The following is a 19,240-nucleotide window of genomic DNA, read 5'->3' on the forward strand; positions in this document are numbered from 1 at the left end:
AATGGAAATGCAAAAACGCAGAGAGAAATAATTCCAAAAAGTGCCCGTAATTTTTAGGGATTGTAAACTCTTTCTAGTTTTTATATATTTGATTTCGCAATCGTCGGGAAAAGGGGAGGTGGGGGATTTTTTACATAGTGTTGACTCCTAATCCATAAGTCATTTCTTACAAATATATATCCTTTTACGCACGATAAATCACTTTACAATCATTTATGATTGTTGGGTCAACTTTTTGTGAATGGGCAAAATAATGGCTTTTTTGACTTGGGTAAATATCCCACCCCACGCTCACTTGAGAATTTAATGAGTATTTTTTATTCTCTCTAAAAGGATTGGATCCATAGGTCATTTGCATATTTAACATGTTTCAAGCATGCATATCTGTTTTTAAAACATGTGAAGATTTAAATCTCTTTCTAATAAAACTCCAAGCTATTAGGGTTGAACTAGTGGAATTTCCCAATCTTGGATAACAAAACTTTTGTGTTCATTTATGATGTGTGAATAAATTTGGTTTACTAACATTTGTTATTGTTATAAATTTTTTCCATGCATAAACTCTAAAAGTTTCACTTCATTTTGATCTCTTTGCCTTTTTGTCAAAATTGATTACCAGATGAAGGGAAAGTGAAAAATCAAGTTTTGCTTTAAAAAAAAAGTATACATCTAAAATGGAAATGCACAAATGTAGAGAGAGATAATTCCAAAAAGTGTTCGTAATTTTTAGGGATTGTAAACTCTTTCTAGTTTTTACATATTGGGTTTCACAATCGTCAGGAAAAGGTGAGGCAGGGGATTTTTAACATAGTTTTGAATCCTAATCCATATGTCATTTCTTACATAAATATATCCCGTTACGCATGATAAATCACTTTACAATCATCTATGATTGTTGGGTCACCTTTTTGTAAATGGGCAAAATAATGGCTTTTATGACTCAGGTAAATATCCCACCGCACACTCACTTGAGAATTTAATGAGCATTTGTTATTCTGTCTAAAAGTTTTCGATTCATAAATCATTTGCATCTTTAACATGTTTCAAGCATGCATATTCGTATTTAAAACATGTGAAGATTTAAATCTCTTTCTAATAAAATTCCAAGCAATTAGGGTTGAACTGGTGGAATTTCCTAAACTTGGAGAACAAAACTTTTGTTTTCATTTGTGGTGTGTGAATAAATTTTCTTTACTTACATTTGTAATTGTTTTAAGTTTTTTCCAGGCATAAACTCTAAAATTTTCACTTCGTTTTGATCTACATGCGTTTTTATCAAAATTGTTAACGAGATGAAAAGAAAGGGAAAACTAAAGTTTTGATTTTAGAAAAAAGTCTACACTTAAGATGGTAATCCACAAATGTAGAGAGAGATAATTCCAAAAAGTGTCTCAAAATTTAAGGGATTATAAACATTCCTAGTTTTTATATATGGGTTTTGCAATCGTCGGAAAAGGGGGGGGGGGCATTTTTAACTGAGTGTTGACTCCCAATCCATAAGTCATTTCTTACAAAAATATAGCCCGTTATGCATGATAAATCACTTTACAATCATCTATGATTGTTGGGTCACCTTTTTGTAAATGGGCAAAATAATGGCTTTTATGACTCAGGTAAATATCCCACCGCACACTCACTTGAGAATTTAATGAGCATTTGTTATTCTGTCTAAAAATTTTCGATTCATAAATCATTTGCATCTTTAACATGTTTCAAGCATGCATATTCGTATTTAAAACATGTGAAGATTTAAATCTCTTTCTAATAAAATTCCAAGCTATTAGGGTTGAACTAGTGGAATTTCCCAAACTTGGATAACATAACTTTTGTGTTCATTTTTGGTATGTGAATAAATTTTATTTACTTAAATTTGTTATTGTTTTAAATTTTTTTCATGCATAAACTCTAAAATTTTCACTTCGCTGGGATCTTTTTTTGCCTTTTTATCAAAATTGTTTACGAGATGAAGGGAAGGTGAAAAATCAAGTTTTGATTTAAGAAAAAAGAATACATCTAAAATGGAAATGTACAAATGTAGAGAGATATAATTCCAAAAAGTGTCAGTAATTTCTATGGATTGTAAATTCTTTCTAGGTTTTATAGATTCGGTTTCATAATCATCGGGAAAAGGGTGAGGCGGGGAATTTTTAACTGAGTGTTGACTCCCTCTCCATAAATCATTTCTTAAAAATATATAGCCTGTTACGGATGAAAAATCACTTTACAATCATCTATAATTGTAGTGTCTGCTTTTTGAAATTGGGCAAAATAATTGCTTGTTTGACTCGGGTAAATTTGCCACCGCACCCTCACTTGAGAATTTATTCAGAATTTTGTATTCTCTCTCAATGGTTTGGATCCATAGGTCAAATGGATCTTTAACATATTCCAAGCATGCATATGCATATTTAAAACATGTGCGGATTTTAATCTCTTTCTTATAAAATTCCAAGCTATTAGGAATTAACTAGTGGAATTTCCCAAACTTGGTTAACAAAACTTTTGTGTTCATTTGTGGTGTGTGAATAAATTTTCTTTACTTAGATTTGCTATTGTTTTAAATTTTTTCCTTGCATAAACTCTAAAAGTTTAACTTCGTTGTGATCTATTTACCTTTTTATCAAAATTGTTTGCGAGATGATGGGAAAGTGAAAACTCAAGTTTTGATTTAAGAAAAAAGTATACATCTAGAATGGAAATGCACAAATTTAGAGAGACATAATTCAAAAAAGAGTCCGTAATTTTTACGGACTGTAAACTCTTTCTAGTTTTTATATATTGGGTTTCACAATCGTCGGAAAAAGGGGATGCGGGGGATTTTCAACTGAGTCTTGACTCCAAATCCTTAAGTCACTTCTTCCAAAAATATAGCCCGTTACGCACGATAAATAACTTTACAATTACCTATGATTGTTGGGTCAGCTTTTTGTAAATGGGCAAAATAATGGCATTTATGACTTGGGTAAATATCCCACTGCACGATCACTTGAGAATTTAATGAGCAATTGTTATTCTCTCCAAAAAGTTTGGATCCATGGGTCATTTGAATCTTTAACATGTTTCAAGCATACATATCCATATTTAAAACAAGTGTAAATTTAAATCTCTTTCTTATAAAATTCCAAGTTATTAGGGTTGAACTAGTAGAATTTCCCAAACTTGGATAACAAAACTTTTGTGTTCATTTGTGGTGTTTGAATAAATTTTACTTACATTTGATATTGTTTTAAATTTTTTCCATGCATAAACTCTAAAATTTTCAATTCGTTGGGATCTATTTGCCTTTTTATCAAAATATTTTACGAGATGAAGGGAAGGTGAAAACTCAAGTTTTGATTTAAGAAAAAAGAATACATCTGAAATAGAAATGTTCAAATGTAGAGAGAGATAATTCCAAAAAGTGACAGAAATTTTTATGGATTGTAAACTCTTTCTAGTTTTTATATATTCAGTTTCACAATCATCGCGAAAAGGGTGAGGCGGCGGATTTTTAACTGAGTGTTGACTCCCAATCCATAAATCTTTTCTTACAAATATTTTGCCCGTTACGGAAGATAAATCAATTTACAATCATCTATGATTGTAGGGTCTTCTTTTTGTAAATGGGCGAAATAATGGTTTGTTTGACTCGGGTAAATATCCCACCACACCCTCACTTTAGAATTTAATCAGAATTTTGTATTCTCTCTCAATGGTTTGGATCCATAGGTCATTTGTATCTCTAACATCTTCCATGCATGCATATCCACATTTAAAGCGTGTGGAGATTTTAATCTCTTTCTTATAAAATTCTAAGCTATTATGGTTGAACTAGGGGAATTTCCCAAACTTGGTTAACAAAACTTTTGTGTTCATTTATGGTGTGTGAATAAATTTTCTTTACTTACATTTTTTATTTTTTTAAATTTTTTCCACGCATAAACTCGCAAATTTTCACTTCATTGTGATGTATTTACTTTTTTATCAAAAATTTTTACGAGATTAAGGGAAAGTGAAAACTCAAGTTTTGATTTAAGAAAAAAGTATACATCTAAAATTGAAATTCATAATTGTAGGGAGAGATAATTCTGAAAAGTGTCTGTAATTTTTAGGGATTGTAAACTCTTTCTAGTTTTTATATTTTGGGTTTCGCAATTGTCGGGAAAAGGGGGAGGCGAGGGATTCTTAACTGAGTGTTGACGCCCAATCCATCAGTCGTTTCTTACAAAAATATAGCCCATTACGCTTGATAAATCACTTAACGATCATTTATGATTGTTGGATCAGTGGTTTGTTCATGGGAAAAATAAATATCCCACCACACGCTCACATGAGAATTTAATGAGCATTGGTTATTCTCTCTAAAAGGTTTGGATCCATTGGTCATTTGCATATTTATCATGTTTCAAGCATGCATATCCATTTTTAAAACATGTGAAGATTTAAATCTCTTTCTAATAAAATTCCAAGCTATAAGGGTTGAACTAGTGGAATTTCCTAAACTTGGATAACATGTGATCTATTTGCCTTTTTATCAAAATTGGTTACGAGATGAAGGGATAGTGAAAACTAGAGTTTTTATTTAAGAAAAAAGCATACATCAAAAATGGAAATGCACAAATGTAGAGAGAGATAATTCAAAAACATGTCTGTGATTTTTAGGGATTGTGAACTCTTTCTAGTTTTTATATATTGGGTTTCGCAATTGTTAGGAAAAAGGGGAGGCAGGGGATTTTTCAATGAGTGTTGACTCCCAATCCATCAATCGTTTTTTACAAAAATATAGCCCATTATGCTTGATAAATTACTTTACAATCATCTATGATTGTTGGGTCAGCTTTTTTTAAATGGGCAAAATAATGGCTTGTTTGACTTGGGTAAATATCACACCGCACGATCACATGAGAATTTGATTAGCATTTGTTATTCTCTCTAAAAGGTTTGGATCCATAGGTCATTTTCATATTTAACATGTTTCAAGCATGCATGTCCGTATTTAAAACATGTGAAGATTTAAATCTCTTTCAAAAAAATTCCAAGCTATTAGGGTTGAACTAGTGGCACAAATTTCCTAAACTTGGATAACAAAACTTTTGTGTTCTTTTGTGGTGTGTGAATAAATTTTATTTACTTACATTTGTTATTGTTTTAAATTTTTCCAAGCATAAACTCTAAAATTTTCACTTCGTTTTGATCTACTTGTCTTTTTGTCAAAATTGTTTACGAGATGAAGGGAAAGTGAAAACTCAAGTTTTGATTTAAGAAAAAAGTATACATCTAAGATGTTAATCCACAAATGTAGAGAGAGCTAATTCCAAAAGTGTCTTGAATTTTTAGGGATTATAAACATTCCTAGTTTTTATACATGGGTTTCGCAATCGTCGGAAAAGGGGGAGGCGGGCGATTTTTAACTGAGTGTTGACTCCCAATCTATAAGTCATTTCTTAAAAAAAAAATATAGCCTGTTATGCATGATAAATCACTTTACAATAATCTATGATTGTTGGGTCAGTTTTTCGTATATGGGCAAAATAATCGCTTGTTTGACGGGTAAATATCCCACTGCACGATCACTTGAAAATTTAATAAGCAATTCTTATTCTCTCCAAAAGTTTTGGATCGATGGGTCATTTGCATCTTTAACATGTTTCAACCATGCATATCCATATTTAAAACATGTGTAGATTTAAATCTCTTTCTTATAAAATTCCAACCTATTAAGGTTGAACTAGTGGAATTTCCCAAACTTGGATAACATTACTTTTGTGTTCATTTTTGGTGTGTGAATAAATTTTATTTACTTACATTTGTTATTTTTTTAAAAAAATTTCATGCATAAACTCTAAAATTTTCACTTCGTTCGGATCTTTTTGCCTTTTTATCAAAATTGTTTACAAGATGAAGGGAAAGTGAAAACTGAAGTTTTGATTTAAGAAAAAAGAATACATCTAAAACGGAAATGCACAAATGTAGAGAGATATAATTCCAAAAAGTGTCAATAATTTCTAATTCCAAAAAGTGTCAATAATTTCTGTGGATTGTAAAGTCTTTCTAGTTTTCATAGATTCGGTTTCCTAATCAACGGGAAAAGGGTGAGGCGGGGGATTTTTAACTGAGTGTTGACTACCTATCCATAAATCATTTCTTAAAAATATATTGCCCATTATGCTTGATAAATCACTTTAAAATCATCTATGATTGTTGGGTCAGCTTTTTGTAAATGGGCAAAATAAATATCCTACTGTACGCTCACATGAGAATTTAATGAGCATTTGTTATTCTCTCTAAAAGGTTTGGATCTATAGGTCATTTGCATATTTAACATGTTTCAAGCATTTATATCCGTTTTAAAAACATATGAAGATTTAAATCACTTTCTAATTAAATTCCAAGCTATTAGGGTTGAACTAGTGGAATTTCCCAATCTTGGATTACAAAACTTTTGTGTTCAATTATGGTATGTGAATAAATTTTTTTACTTACATTTGTTATTGTTTTAAATTTTTTCCATGCATAAACTCTAAAATTTTCACTTCGTTTTGATCTATTTTCCTTTTTATCAAAATTGGTTACGAGATGAAGGGATAGTGAAAACTAGAGTTTTGATTTAAGAAAAAAGCATACATCTGAAATGGAAATGCACAAATGTAGAGAGAGATAATTCCAAAATGTGTCTGTAATTTTTAAGGATTGTAAACTCTTTCTTGTTTTTATATATTGGGTTTCGCAATTGTAGGAAAAAAAGGGGAGGCGGGGGATTTTTCAATGATTGTTGACTCCCAATCCATTAGTCATTTTTTAAAAAAAATATAGCCCATTACGCTTGATAAATCACTTTACAATCATCTATGATTGTTGGGTCAGCTTTTTTTAAATGGGCAAAATAATGGCTTGATTGACTCGGGTAAATATCCCACCGCACGATCACATGAGAATTTAATGAGCATTTTTTATTCTCTCTGAAAGGTTTGGATCCATAGGTCATTTGCATATTTAACAAGTTTCAAGCATGCATATCGATATTTAAAACATGTGAAGATTTAAATCTCTTTCTCAGAACATGCCAAGCTATTAGTGTTGAACAAGTGGAATTTCTTAAACTTGGATAACAAAATTTTTGTGTTCTTTTGTGGTGTGTGATTTAATTTTCTTTACTTACATTTTTTATTGTTTTATATTTTTTCCAGGCATAAACTCTAAAATTTTTACTTCGTTTTGATCTACTTGCCTTTTTACCAAAATTGTTTACGAGAAGAAGGGAAAGTGAAAACTCAAGTTTTGATTTAAGAAAAAAGTATACATCTAATATGGTAATCCACAAATGTAGAGAGAGATAATTCCAAAAAGTGTCTTGAATTTTTAGGGATTATAAACATTCCTAGTTTTTATATATGGGTTTCGCAATCGTCAGAAAAGGGGAGGCAGGGGATTTCTAACTAAGTGTTGACTCCCAATCCATAAGTCATTTCTTACAAAAATATAGCCTGTTATGTATGATAAATCACTTTACAATAATCTATGATTGTTGGGTCAGTTTTTCGTATATTGGCAAAATAATGGTTTATTTGACTCGGGTAAATATCCCACTACACGATCACTTGAGAATTTAATGAGCAATTGTTATTCTCTCCAAAAGGTTTGGATCCTGGGGTCATTTTCATCTTTAACATTTTTCTACCATGCATATCCATATTTAAAACATGTGTAGATTTAAATCTCTTTAACTTTTGTGTTCATTTGTGGTGTGTGAATAAATTTTATTTACTAACATTTGTTATTGTTTTAAATTTTTTTCATGCATAAACTCTAAAATTTTCACTTCGTTGGGATCTATTTGCCTTTTTATCAAAATTGTTTACGAGATGAAAGGAAGGTGAAAACTCAAGTTTTGATTTAAGAAAAAAGAATACATCAAAAATGGAAATGCACAAATGTAGAGAGATATAATTCCAAAAAGTGTCAGTAATTTCTATGGATTGTAAAGTCTTTCTAGTATTTATATATTCGGTTTAACAATCATCGGGACAAGGGTGAGGCGAGGGAATTTTAATTGAGTGTTGACTCCATATCCATAAATCATTTCTTAAAAATATATAGCCCATTACGGATGATAAATCACTTTACAATCATCTATTATTGTAGGGTCTGCTTTTTGAAAATGGGCAAAATAATGGCTTGTATGACTCGGGTAAATATCCCACCGCATGCTCACTTGAGAATTTAATCAGAATTTTGTATTCTCTCTCAATGGTTTGGATCCTTAGGTCATTTGCATCTTTAACATATTCCAAGCATGCATATCCATATTTAAAACATTTGCAGATTTCAATCTCTTTCTTATAAAATACCAAGATATTAGGGTTGAACTAGTGGAATTTCTCAAACTTGGTTAACAAAACTTTTGTGTTCATTTGTGGTGTGTGAATAAATTTTCTTTACTTACATTTTAATCATTTTAAATTTTTTCCATGAATAAACTCTAAAAGTTTCACTTCGTTATAATCTATTTGCCTTTTTATCAAAATTGTTTGCGAGATGATGGGAAAGTGAAAACTCAAGTTTTGATTTAAGAAAAAAGTATACATCTAAAATGGAAATGCACAAATGTAGAGAGAGATAATTCAAAAAAGTGTTCGTAATTTTTGTGGATTGTAATCTCTTGCTAGTTTTTATATATTGGGTTTCGCAATCGTCGGGAAAAGGGGAGGTGGGGGATTTTCAACTGAGTGTTGACTCCTTATCCTTAAGTCACTTCTTGCAAAAATATCGCCCATTACACATGATAAATCACTTTACATTTATCTATGATTGTTGGGTCAGCTTTTTGTAAATCGGCAAAATTAATGGCTTATTTGACTCGGGTAAATATCCCACCGCAAGCTCACTTGAGAATTTAATGATCATTTATTTTTCTCTCTGAAAGGTTTGTATGCATAGGTCATTTGCATATTTAACATGTTTCATGTATGTATATCCGTATTTAAAACATGTGCAAATTTTAATCTCTTTCTTATAAAATTCCAAGCTATTATGGTTGAACTAGTGGAATTTCGCAAACTTGGTTAACTAAACTTTTGTGTGCATTTGTGGTGTGTGAATAAATTTTTTTTACTTACATTTGTTATTGTTTTAAATTTTTTTCCAAGCATAAACTCTAAAAGTTTCACTTCGTTGTGATCTATTTGCCTTTTTATAAAAATTGTTTGCGAGATGAAGGGAAAATGAAAACTCAAGTTTTGATTTAAGAAAAAAGTATACATCTAAAATGGAAATGTAAAAAAGTTGAGAGAGATAATTCCAAAATGTGTCTCTAATTTTTAGGGATTGTAAACTCTTTCTATTATTTATATATTTGGTTTCCCAATCGACGGAAAAGGGGAAGGCGGGGGATTTTTAACTGAGTATTGACTCCTAATCCATAAGTGATTTCTTAATAAAATATAGCCCATTATGCATGATAAATCACTTTGAAATCATCTATGATTGTTGGGTCAACTTATTGTAAATGGGCAAAATAATGAATAATTTGACTCGTGTAAATATCCCACCGCACGCTCACTTGAGAATTTAATGAGCATTTGTTATACTCTCCAAAAGGTTTGGATCCATGGGTCATTTGCATATTTAACATGTTTCAAGCATGCATATCGATATTTAAAACATGTGTAGATTTAAATCTCTTTCTTATAAAATTCCAAGCTATTAGGGTTGAACTAGTGGAATTTCCCAAACTTGGATAACAAAACTTTTGTGTTCATTTGTGGTGTGTGAATAAATTTTATTTACTTACATTTTTTATTGTTTTAAATTTTTTTCATGCATAAACTCTAAAATTTTCACTTCGTTTGGATCTATTTTCCTTTTTATCAAAATTTTTTACGAGAAGAAGGGAAGGTGAAAAGTCAAGTTTTAATTTAGGAAAAAAGTATACATCTAAAATTGAAATGCACAAATGTAGAGAGAGACAAATTCCCAAAAGTGTCAGTAATTTGTAGGGATTGTAAACTCTTTCTAGATTTTATATATTCGGTTTCGCAATCATCGGGAAAAGGGTGAGGCGGGGGATTTTTAACTGAGTGTTGACTCCCAATCCAGAAGTCATTTCTTACAAAAATATAGCCCATTCGGCTTCATAAATCACTTTAGAATATGCTATAATTTTTGGGTCTATTTTTTGTAAATGGGCAAAATAATGGCTTGTTTGACTCGGGTAAATATCCCACAGCAAGATCACTTGAGAATTTAATGAGCAATTGTTATTCTCTCCAAAAGGATTGGATCCATGGGTCATTTCCATCTTTAACATGTTTCAAGCATGCATATCCATATTTAAAACATGTGTAGATTTAAATCTCTTTCTTATAAAATTCCAAGCTATTAGGGTTGAACTAGTGGAATTTTTGAAACATGGATAACAGAACTTTTGTGTTCATTTGTGGTGTGTGAATAAATTTTCTTTACTTACATTTGTTATTGTTTTAAATTTTTTCCATGCATAAACTCTAAAATTTTCACTTTGTTGGGATGTATCTGCCTTTTCATAAAAATTGTTTACAAGATGAAGGGAAGGTGAAAACTCAAGGTTTGATTTAAGAAAAAAGAATACATCTAAAATGGAAATGGACAAATGTAGATACATAATTTCAAAAAGTGTCAGTAATTTCTATGGATTGTAAACTCTTTCTAGTTTTTATAAACTCGGTTTCGTAATCATCTGGAAAACGGTGAGGCGGGGGATTTTTAACTGAGTGGTGACTCCCACACCATAAGTCATTTCTTACAGATATATAGCCCGTTACGCATGATAAATCACTTTACAATCATCTATGATTGTAGGGTCAGTTTTTTGTAAATGGGCAAAATAATGGCTTGTTGGACTCGAGTAAAAATCCCACGCCACACTCACTTGAGAATTTAATGAGCATTTGTTGTTCTCTTCAAAAGGTTTGGATCCATAGGTCATTTGCATCTTTAACATGTTTCTATCATGCATATCCATATTTAAAAAATGTGTAGATTTAAATCTCTTTCTTATAAAATTCCAAGATTTTGGGTAACAAAACTTTTGTGTTCATTTATGGTGTGTGAATAAATTTTTTTTACTTACATTTGTTATTGTTTTATATTTTTTCCTTGCATAAACTCTAAAATTTTCACTTCGTTGTGATCTATTTACCTTTTTATCAAAATTATTTATGACATGAAGGGAAAGTTAAAACTCAAGTTTTGATTTAAAAAAAAAGTATACATCTTAAATTGAAATGCACAAATATCGAGAGAGATAATTCCAAAAAGTTTCTGTATTTTTTAGGGATTAAAAACTCTTACTAGTTTTTATATATTGGGTTACGCGATGGTCAGGAAAAGGGGGAGACATGGGATTTTTAACTGAGTGTTCACTCCGATTCCTTGAGTCATTTCTTAAAAAAATATAGCCCATGACGCATGATAAATCACGTTACAATCATCGATGAATGTTGGGTCAGTTTTTTGAAAAAGGGCAAAATAATGGCTTGTTTGACTCAGGTAAATATCCCATCCCACGCTCACTTGAGAATTGAATGAGAATTTTTTATTCTCTCTCAATGGTTTGGATCCATAGGTCATTTGCATCTTTAACAGGTTTCAAGCATGCATATCCATATTTAAAACATGTCCAGATTTTAATCTCTTTCTTATAAAATTTCATGCTATTAGGGTTGAACTAGTGTAATTTCCCAAACTTGGTTAACAAAAATTTTGTGTTCATTTGTGGTGTGTGAATAAATTTTCTTACTTACATTTGTTATTGTTTTAAATTTTTTCCATGCACAAACTCTAAAAGTGTCACTTCGTTGTGATCTATTTGCCTTTTTATTAAAATTGTTTGCGAGATGAAAGGAAAGTGAAAACTCAAGTTTTGATTTAAGAAAAAAGTATACATCTAAAATGGAAATGCATAAATGTAGAGGGAGATAATTCCAAAATGTGTCTATAATTTTTAGGGTTTGTAAACTCTTTCTAGTTTTTATATATTCATTTTCGCAATCATCAGGAAAAGGGGAAGGCGGGGTATTTTTAACTGAGTGTTGACTCCTAATCCACAAGTCATTTCTTTAAAAAAATATAGCCCGTTACACATGATAAATCACTTTACAATCATCTAGGATTGTTGGGTCAGCTTTTTGTAAATGGGAAAAATAATTTGACCCGAGTAAATATCCGACCGCACGCTCACTTGAGAATTTAATGAGCATTTGTTATTCTCTCCAAATGGTTTGGATCCATGGGTTATTTGCATCTTTAACATGTTTCAAGCATGCATATCCATATTGAAAACATGTGTAGATTTAAATCTCTTTCGTATAAAATTCCAAGCTATTAGGGTTGAACTAGTGGAATTTCCCTAACTTGGATAATAAAACTTTTGTGTTCATTTGTGGTGTGTGAATAAATTTTCTCTAATTACATTTGATATTGTTTTAAATGTTTTCCATGCTAAAACTCTAAAATTTTCACTTCGTTGGGATCTATTCGCCTTTTTATTAGAATTGTTTACGAGATGAAGGGCAGGTGAAAACTCAAGTTTGGATTTAGGAAAAAATTATACATCCGAAATGCAAATGCACAAATGTAGAGAGAGATCATTCCAAAAAGTGTCAGTAATTTCTAGGGATTGTAAACTTTTTATATTTTATATATTCGGTTTCACAATCATCGGGAAAAGGGGGAGGCTGGGTATTTTTAATTGAGTCTTGATTCCCAATCCATAAGTAATTTCTTACAAAAATATAGCCCATTACGCATGATAAATCACTTTACAATTATCTATAATTGTTGGGTTAACTTTTTGTAAATGGGTGAAATAATGGCTTGTTTGACTTGGGTAAATATCCCACCGCACACTCACTTGAGAATTTAATGAGCATTTGTTGTTCTCTTGAAAAGGTTTGGATCCATGGGTCATTTGGATCTTTAACATGTTTCAAGCATGCATGTCCATATTTAAAACATGTGTAGATATAAATCTCATTCTTATAAAATTCAAAGATATTAGGGATGAACTAGTGGAATTTTCCAAACTTGGATAATAGAACTTTTGTGTTCATTTGTGGGGTGAGAATAAATTTTCTTTACTTACATTTTTTATAGTTTTAAATTTTTACCATGCATAAACTCTGAAATTTTCACTTCGTTGTGATCTATTTGCCTCTTTATCAAAATTGTTTACAAGATGAAGGGAAATTGAAAACTCAAGTTTTGATTTAAGAAAAAAGGGTACATCTAAAATGGGAATGCACAAATGTAAAGAGAGATAATTCAAAAAAGGGTCTGTAATTTTTATGGTTTCAAAACTCTTTCTAGTGTTTATATATTGGGTTTCGCGATAGTCAAGAAAAGGGGGAAGCGAGGGATTTTTAACTGAGTGTTGACTCCCAATCCTCAAGTTATTTCTGGAAAAAATATAGCACATTACGCATGATAAATCACTTTACAATCATCTATGAATGTTGGGTCAGCTTTTTGTAAATGGGCAAAATAATGACTTGTTTGACTCAAGCAAACATCCCACTGCACTCTCACTTGCCAATTTATTGAGCATTTGTTATTCTCTCTAAAAGGTTTGGATCCATAGGTCATTTGCATCTTTAACTTGTTTGAAGCTTGCATATCCGTATTTAAAACATGTGTCGATTTAAATCTTTTTCTAATAAAATTTCAAGCTATTAGGGTTAAACTAATGGAATTTTGCGAACTTGGATAACAAAAATTTTGAGTTCATTTGTGGTCAGTGAATAAATTTTCTTTACTTACATTTATTATTTTTTAAAATTTTTTCCATGCAAAAACTTTAAAATTTTCATTTCGTTGTGATCTATTTGCCTTTTTATCAAAATTGTATACGAAATGAAGTGAAAGTAAAAACTCAAGTTTTGATTTAAGAAAAAAGTATACATCTAAAATTGAAATGCACAAATGTAGAGAGAGATAATTCCAAAAAGTCTCTGTAATTTTTAGGGATTGTAAACTCTTTCTAGTTTTTATATATTGGGTTTCGCAATCGTCGGGAAAAGGGGAAGTGGGGGATTTTTAACTGAGTGTTGACTCCAAATCCATAAGTCATTTCTTATAAAAATATAGCCCATTACGCATGATAAATCACTTTACAATCATCCATGATTGTTGGGTCAGCTTTTTTTACTCGGCTAAATATCCCACTGCACGCTCACTTGAGAATTGATTGAGCATATGTTATTCTCTATAAAATGTTTGGATCTATACGTCATTTGCATATTTAACATGTTTCAAGCATGCATATCCGTATTTAAAACATGTGAAGATTTAAATCTCTTTCTAATAAAATTCCTGGCTATTAGGGTTGAACGAGTGGAATTTCTCAATCTCTGATAACAAAACTTTTTTTTCATTTTCGGTGTGTAAATAAATTTTCTTTACTTACATTTTTTATTGTTTTAAATTTTTTCCATGCATAAACTCTTAAATTTTCACTTCGTGTTGATCTATTTGAATTTTTAACAAAGTTGTTTACGAGATGAAGGGAAAGTGAAAACTCATGTTTTGATTTAAGAAAAAAGTATACGTCTAAAAAGGAATTGCAGAGATGTAGAGAGACATAATTCTAAAAAGTGTCTATAATTTTTAGGGATTAAAAACTCTTTCTTGTTTTTATATATTGGGTTTCGCGATAGTCAGGAAAAGGGGGAAGCGAGGGATTTTAAATTGAGTGCTGACACCCAATCCATAAGTCATTTCTAAAAAAAATATAGCCCGTTATGCATGATAAATCACTTTACAATCATATATGAATTTTGGGCCAGATTTTTGTAAATAGGCAAAATAATAACTTGTTTGACTCGGGTAAATATCCCACTGCACGCTCACTTGAGAATTTAATGAGCATTTGTTATTCCCTGTAAAAGGTTTGGATCCATCGGTCATTTGCATCTTTAACATGTTTGATGCTTGCATATCCGTATTTAAAACATGTGTCAATTTAAATCTCTTTCTAATAAATTCCAAGCTGTTAAGGTTGAACTAGTGGAATTTCCCAAACTAGGATAACAAAACTTTTGTGTTCATTTATGGTGTGTGAAGAAATTTTCTTTACTTACATTAGTTATTGTTTTAAATTTTTTCCATGCATAAACTCTAAAATTTTCACTTCGTTGTGATCTATTTGCCTTTTTATCAAAATTGTTTACGAGATGAGGGGAAATTGAAATCTCAAGTTTTGATTTAAGAAAAAAGTATACATCTAAAATGGAAATGCCAAAATGTAGAGAGAGATAATTTCAAAAACTGTCTGTAATTTTTAGGGATTGTAAACTCTTTCTAGTTTTTATATATTGGATTTCCCAATTGTCAGGAAAAGGGGAAGGCGGGGGATTTTTAACTGATTGTTGACTCCCAATCCATCAGTCATTTCTTACAAAAATATAGCCCATTACGCATGATAAATCAATTTACAATCATCTATGGTTATTGGGTCAGCTTTTAGTAAATGGGTAAAATAATGACTTGTTTGACTCGGGTAAATATCCCACCGCACGCTCACATGAGAATTTAATAAGCGTTTGTTATTCTCTCTAAAAGGTTTGGATCCATAGGTCATTTGCCTCTTTAACATGTTTCAAGCATGCATATCCATATTTTAAACATGTGTAGATATAAATCTCTTTCTTTTAAAGTTCCAAGCTATTAAGGTTGAACTAGTGGAATTTCCAAAACATGGATAAGAAAACTTTTGTGTTCGTTTTTGGTGTGTGAATAAATTTTCTTTACTTACATTTGTTATTGTTTTAAATTTTTTAGAGGCATAAACTCAAAAATTTCACTTCGTTGTGATCTACATGCCTTTTTATCAAAATTGTTTACGAGCTTAAGGGAAACTGAAAACTGAAGTTTTGATTTAAGAAAAAAGTATACATCTAAGATTGAAATCCACAGATGTAGAGAGAAATAATTCCAAAAAGTGTTTGTAATTTTTAGGGATTATAAACATTTCTAGTTTTTATATATGGGTTTCGCAATCGCCAAAAAGCGTGGAGGCGGGGGATTTTTAACTGAGTGTTTACTCCCAATCCATAAGTCATTTCTTACAAAAATATAGCTCATTATGCATGATAAATCACTTTATATAAATCTATTATTGTTGGGTCAGTTTTTTGTAAATAGGCAAAATAATGGCTTGTTTGACTCGGGTAAATATCCCTCTACACGATCACTTGAGAATTTAATGAGCAATTGTTGTTCTCTCTATAAGGTTTGTATCCATAGGTCATTTGCATCTTTAACATGTTTCATGCATGCATATCCATATTTAAAACATGTGTAAATTTAAATCTCTTTCTTATAAAATTCCAAGCTATTAGGGTTGAACAAGTGGAATTTTCCAGACTTGGATAAATCATTTTTGTGTGTGAATAAATTTTCTTTACTTTCATTTGTTATTGTTTTAAATTTTTTCCTTGCATAAACTCTAAAATTTTAACTTCCTAGTGATCTATTTGTCTTTTTATCAAAACATTTTACGAGACGAACGGAAAGTGAAAAATCAAGTTTTTGATTTAAGAAAAAAGTATATATCTAAAAATTAAATGCACAAATGTAGAGAGAGATAATTCAAAAAAGTGTTTGTAATTTTTAAGGATTGTAAACTCTTTCTAGTTTTTATATATTGGGTTTCGCAATCGTCGGGAAAAGGGGGAGGTGGGGGATTTTTAACTGAGTGTTTACTCCCAATCCATTGGTCAATTCTTACAAAAGTATAGCCCATTACGCATGATAAAACACTTTAAAATCATCTATGATTGTTGGGTCATGTTTTTGTTAATGGGCAATATAATGGCTTATTGGACTCCGGTAAATATCCAACCGCACACTCACATGAGAAGTTAATGAGTATTTTTTATTCTAACTAAAAGGTTTGGATCCATAGGTCATTTGAATCTTTAACATGTTTCAAGCATGCATATCCATATTTAAAACATGTATAGATTTAAATCTTTTTTTTATAAAATTTGAAGCTCTTAAGGTTGAACTAGTGAAATTTCCCAGACTTGGATAAAAAAACTTTTGCGTTCATTTTTGGTGTGTGAATAAATCTTCTTTACTTACATTTGATATTTTTTCAAATTTTTTCCATGCATAAACTCTAAAATTTTCACTTCCTAGTGATCTATTTTTCTTTTTATCAAAAACTTGTATGAGATGAAGGGAAAGTGAAAAATCAAGTTTTTGATTTAAGAAAAAAGTATACAGGTAAAAAGGAAATGCACAAATTTCGAGAGTGATAATTCCAACAAGTGTTTGTAATTTTTATGGATTTTGAACTCTTTCAAGTTTTTATATATTGAGTTTCGCAATCGTCGGAAAAAAGGGGAGGTGGGGGATTTTTAACTGAGGGTTGACTATCGATATATAAGTAATTTATTACAAAAATATAGCCCGTTACACAAGATAAATCACATTACGATCATCTATGATTGTTGGGCCAACTTTTTGTAGATGGGCAAAATAATGGCTTGTTTGACTCGGGTAAATATCCCACTGCATGCTCACTTGAGAATTTAATGAGCATTTGCTATTCTCTCTAAAAGGTTTGGATGCATAGGTCAATTTCATCTTGAACATGTTTCAAGCATGCATATCCATATATAAAACATGTGTAGATTTAAATTTCTTTCATATAAAATTCCAAACTATTAGGGTTGAATTAGTGGAATTTCCCATACTTGGATAACAAAACTTTTGTGTTCATTTGTGGTGTGTCAATAAATTTTCATTACTTAAATTTGTTATTGTTTTAAATTTTTCCATGCATAAACTCTAAAATATTCACTTCGTTGTGATCTATTTGCCTTTCTATCAAAATATTTTACCAGAAGAAGGGAAAGTGAAAACTCAAGTTTTGATTTAAGAAAAAAGTAAACATCTAAAATGCAAATGCACAAAAGTAGAGAGATAATTCCAAAAAGTGCCTGTAATTTTTAGGGATTGTAAACTCTTTCTAGTTTTTATATACTGGGTTTCACAATCGTTGGGAAAAGGGGGAGGTGGAGATTTTTAACAGAGTGTTGACTCTAATCCATAAGTCATTTCTTACAAAAATATAGTCCGTTACGCATGATAAATCACTTTACAATCCTTTATGATTGTTGGGTCAGCTTTTTGTAAATGGGCAAAATAATGGCTTGTTTGACACGGGTCAATATCCCACCACACACTCACATGAGAACTTAATGAGCATTTGTTATTCTCTCCAGAAGGGTTGGGTCCATTGGTCATATGCATCTTTAACATGTTTGAAGCATGCATATCTGTATTTAAAATATGTGTAGATTTAAATATCTTTATAATAAAATTTCAAGCTATTAGGGTTGAACTAGTGGAATTTCCCAAATTATCATAACAAAACTTTTGTGATCATTTATGGTGTGTGAATAAATTTTCTTTACTTACATTTTTTATTGTTTAAAATTTTTTCCATGCATAAACTCTAAAATTTTCACTTCGTTGTGATCTATTTGCCTTTTTATCAAAAAAATTTACGAGATGAAAGGAAAGTGCAAACTCAAGTATTGATTTAAGAAAAAAAGTATACAACTAAAAAGGAAATGCAAAAATTTAGAGAGTGATAATTTCAAAAAGTGACTTTAATTCAAGGGATAGTAAACACTTTCTAGTTTTTATATATTGGGTTTCGTAATCCTCAGGAAAAGGGGGAAGCGGGGCATTTTTAACTGAGTGTTGACTCCCAATCCATAAAACATTTCTTAAAAAAATATTGCCCATTACACATGATAAATCACTTTACAATCATCTATGAATGTTGGGTCAGCTTTTTGTAAATGGGCAAAATAATGGTTGTTTGACTCAGGTAAATATTCCACTGCACGCTCACTTGAGAATTTAATGAACATTTGTTATTCTCTTCAAAAGGTTTGGATCCATGGATCATTTGCATATTTAACATGTTTCAAGCATTCATATCCATATTTAAAACACGTGTAGATTTAAATCTCTTTCTTATAAAATTCCAAGCAATTAATTGGTGGAATTTCCCAAACTTGGATAACAAAACCTTTGGTTTCATTTGTGGAGTGTGAATAAATTTTCTTTACTTACATTTGTTATTGTTTTAAACTTTTTCCATGCATAAACTCTAAAATTTCCACTTCGTTGTGATATATTTGCCTTTTTATTGAAATTGTTTACTAGATGAAGGAAAAGTAAAAACTCAAGTTTTGATTCAAGAAAG

Source organism: Aristolochia californica, unplaced genomic scaffold (genome assembly GCF_029961685.1).
Source record: "Aristolochia californica isolate CCGP_79_NKW_82.1479 unplaced genomic scaffold, dmAriCali1.0.hap1 SCAF_8, whole genome shotgun sequence".
In the NCBI taxonomy this organism is placed as follows: domain Eukaryota; kingdom Viridiplantae; phylum Streptophyta; class Magnoliopsida; order Piperales; family Aristolochiaceae; genus Aristolochia; species Aristolochia californica.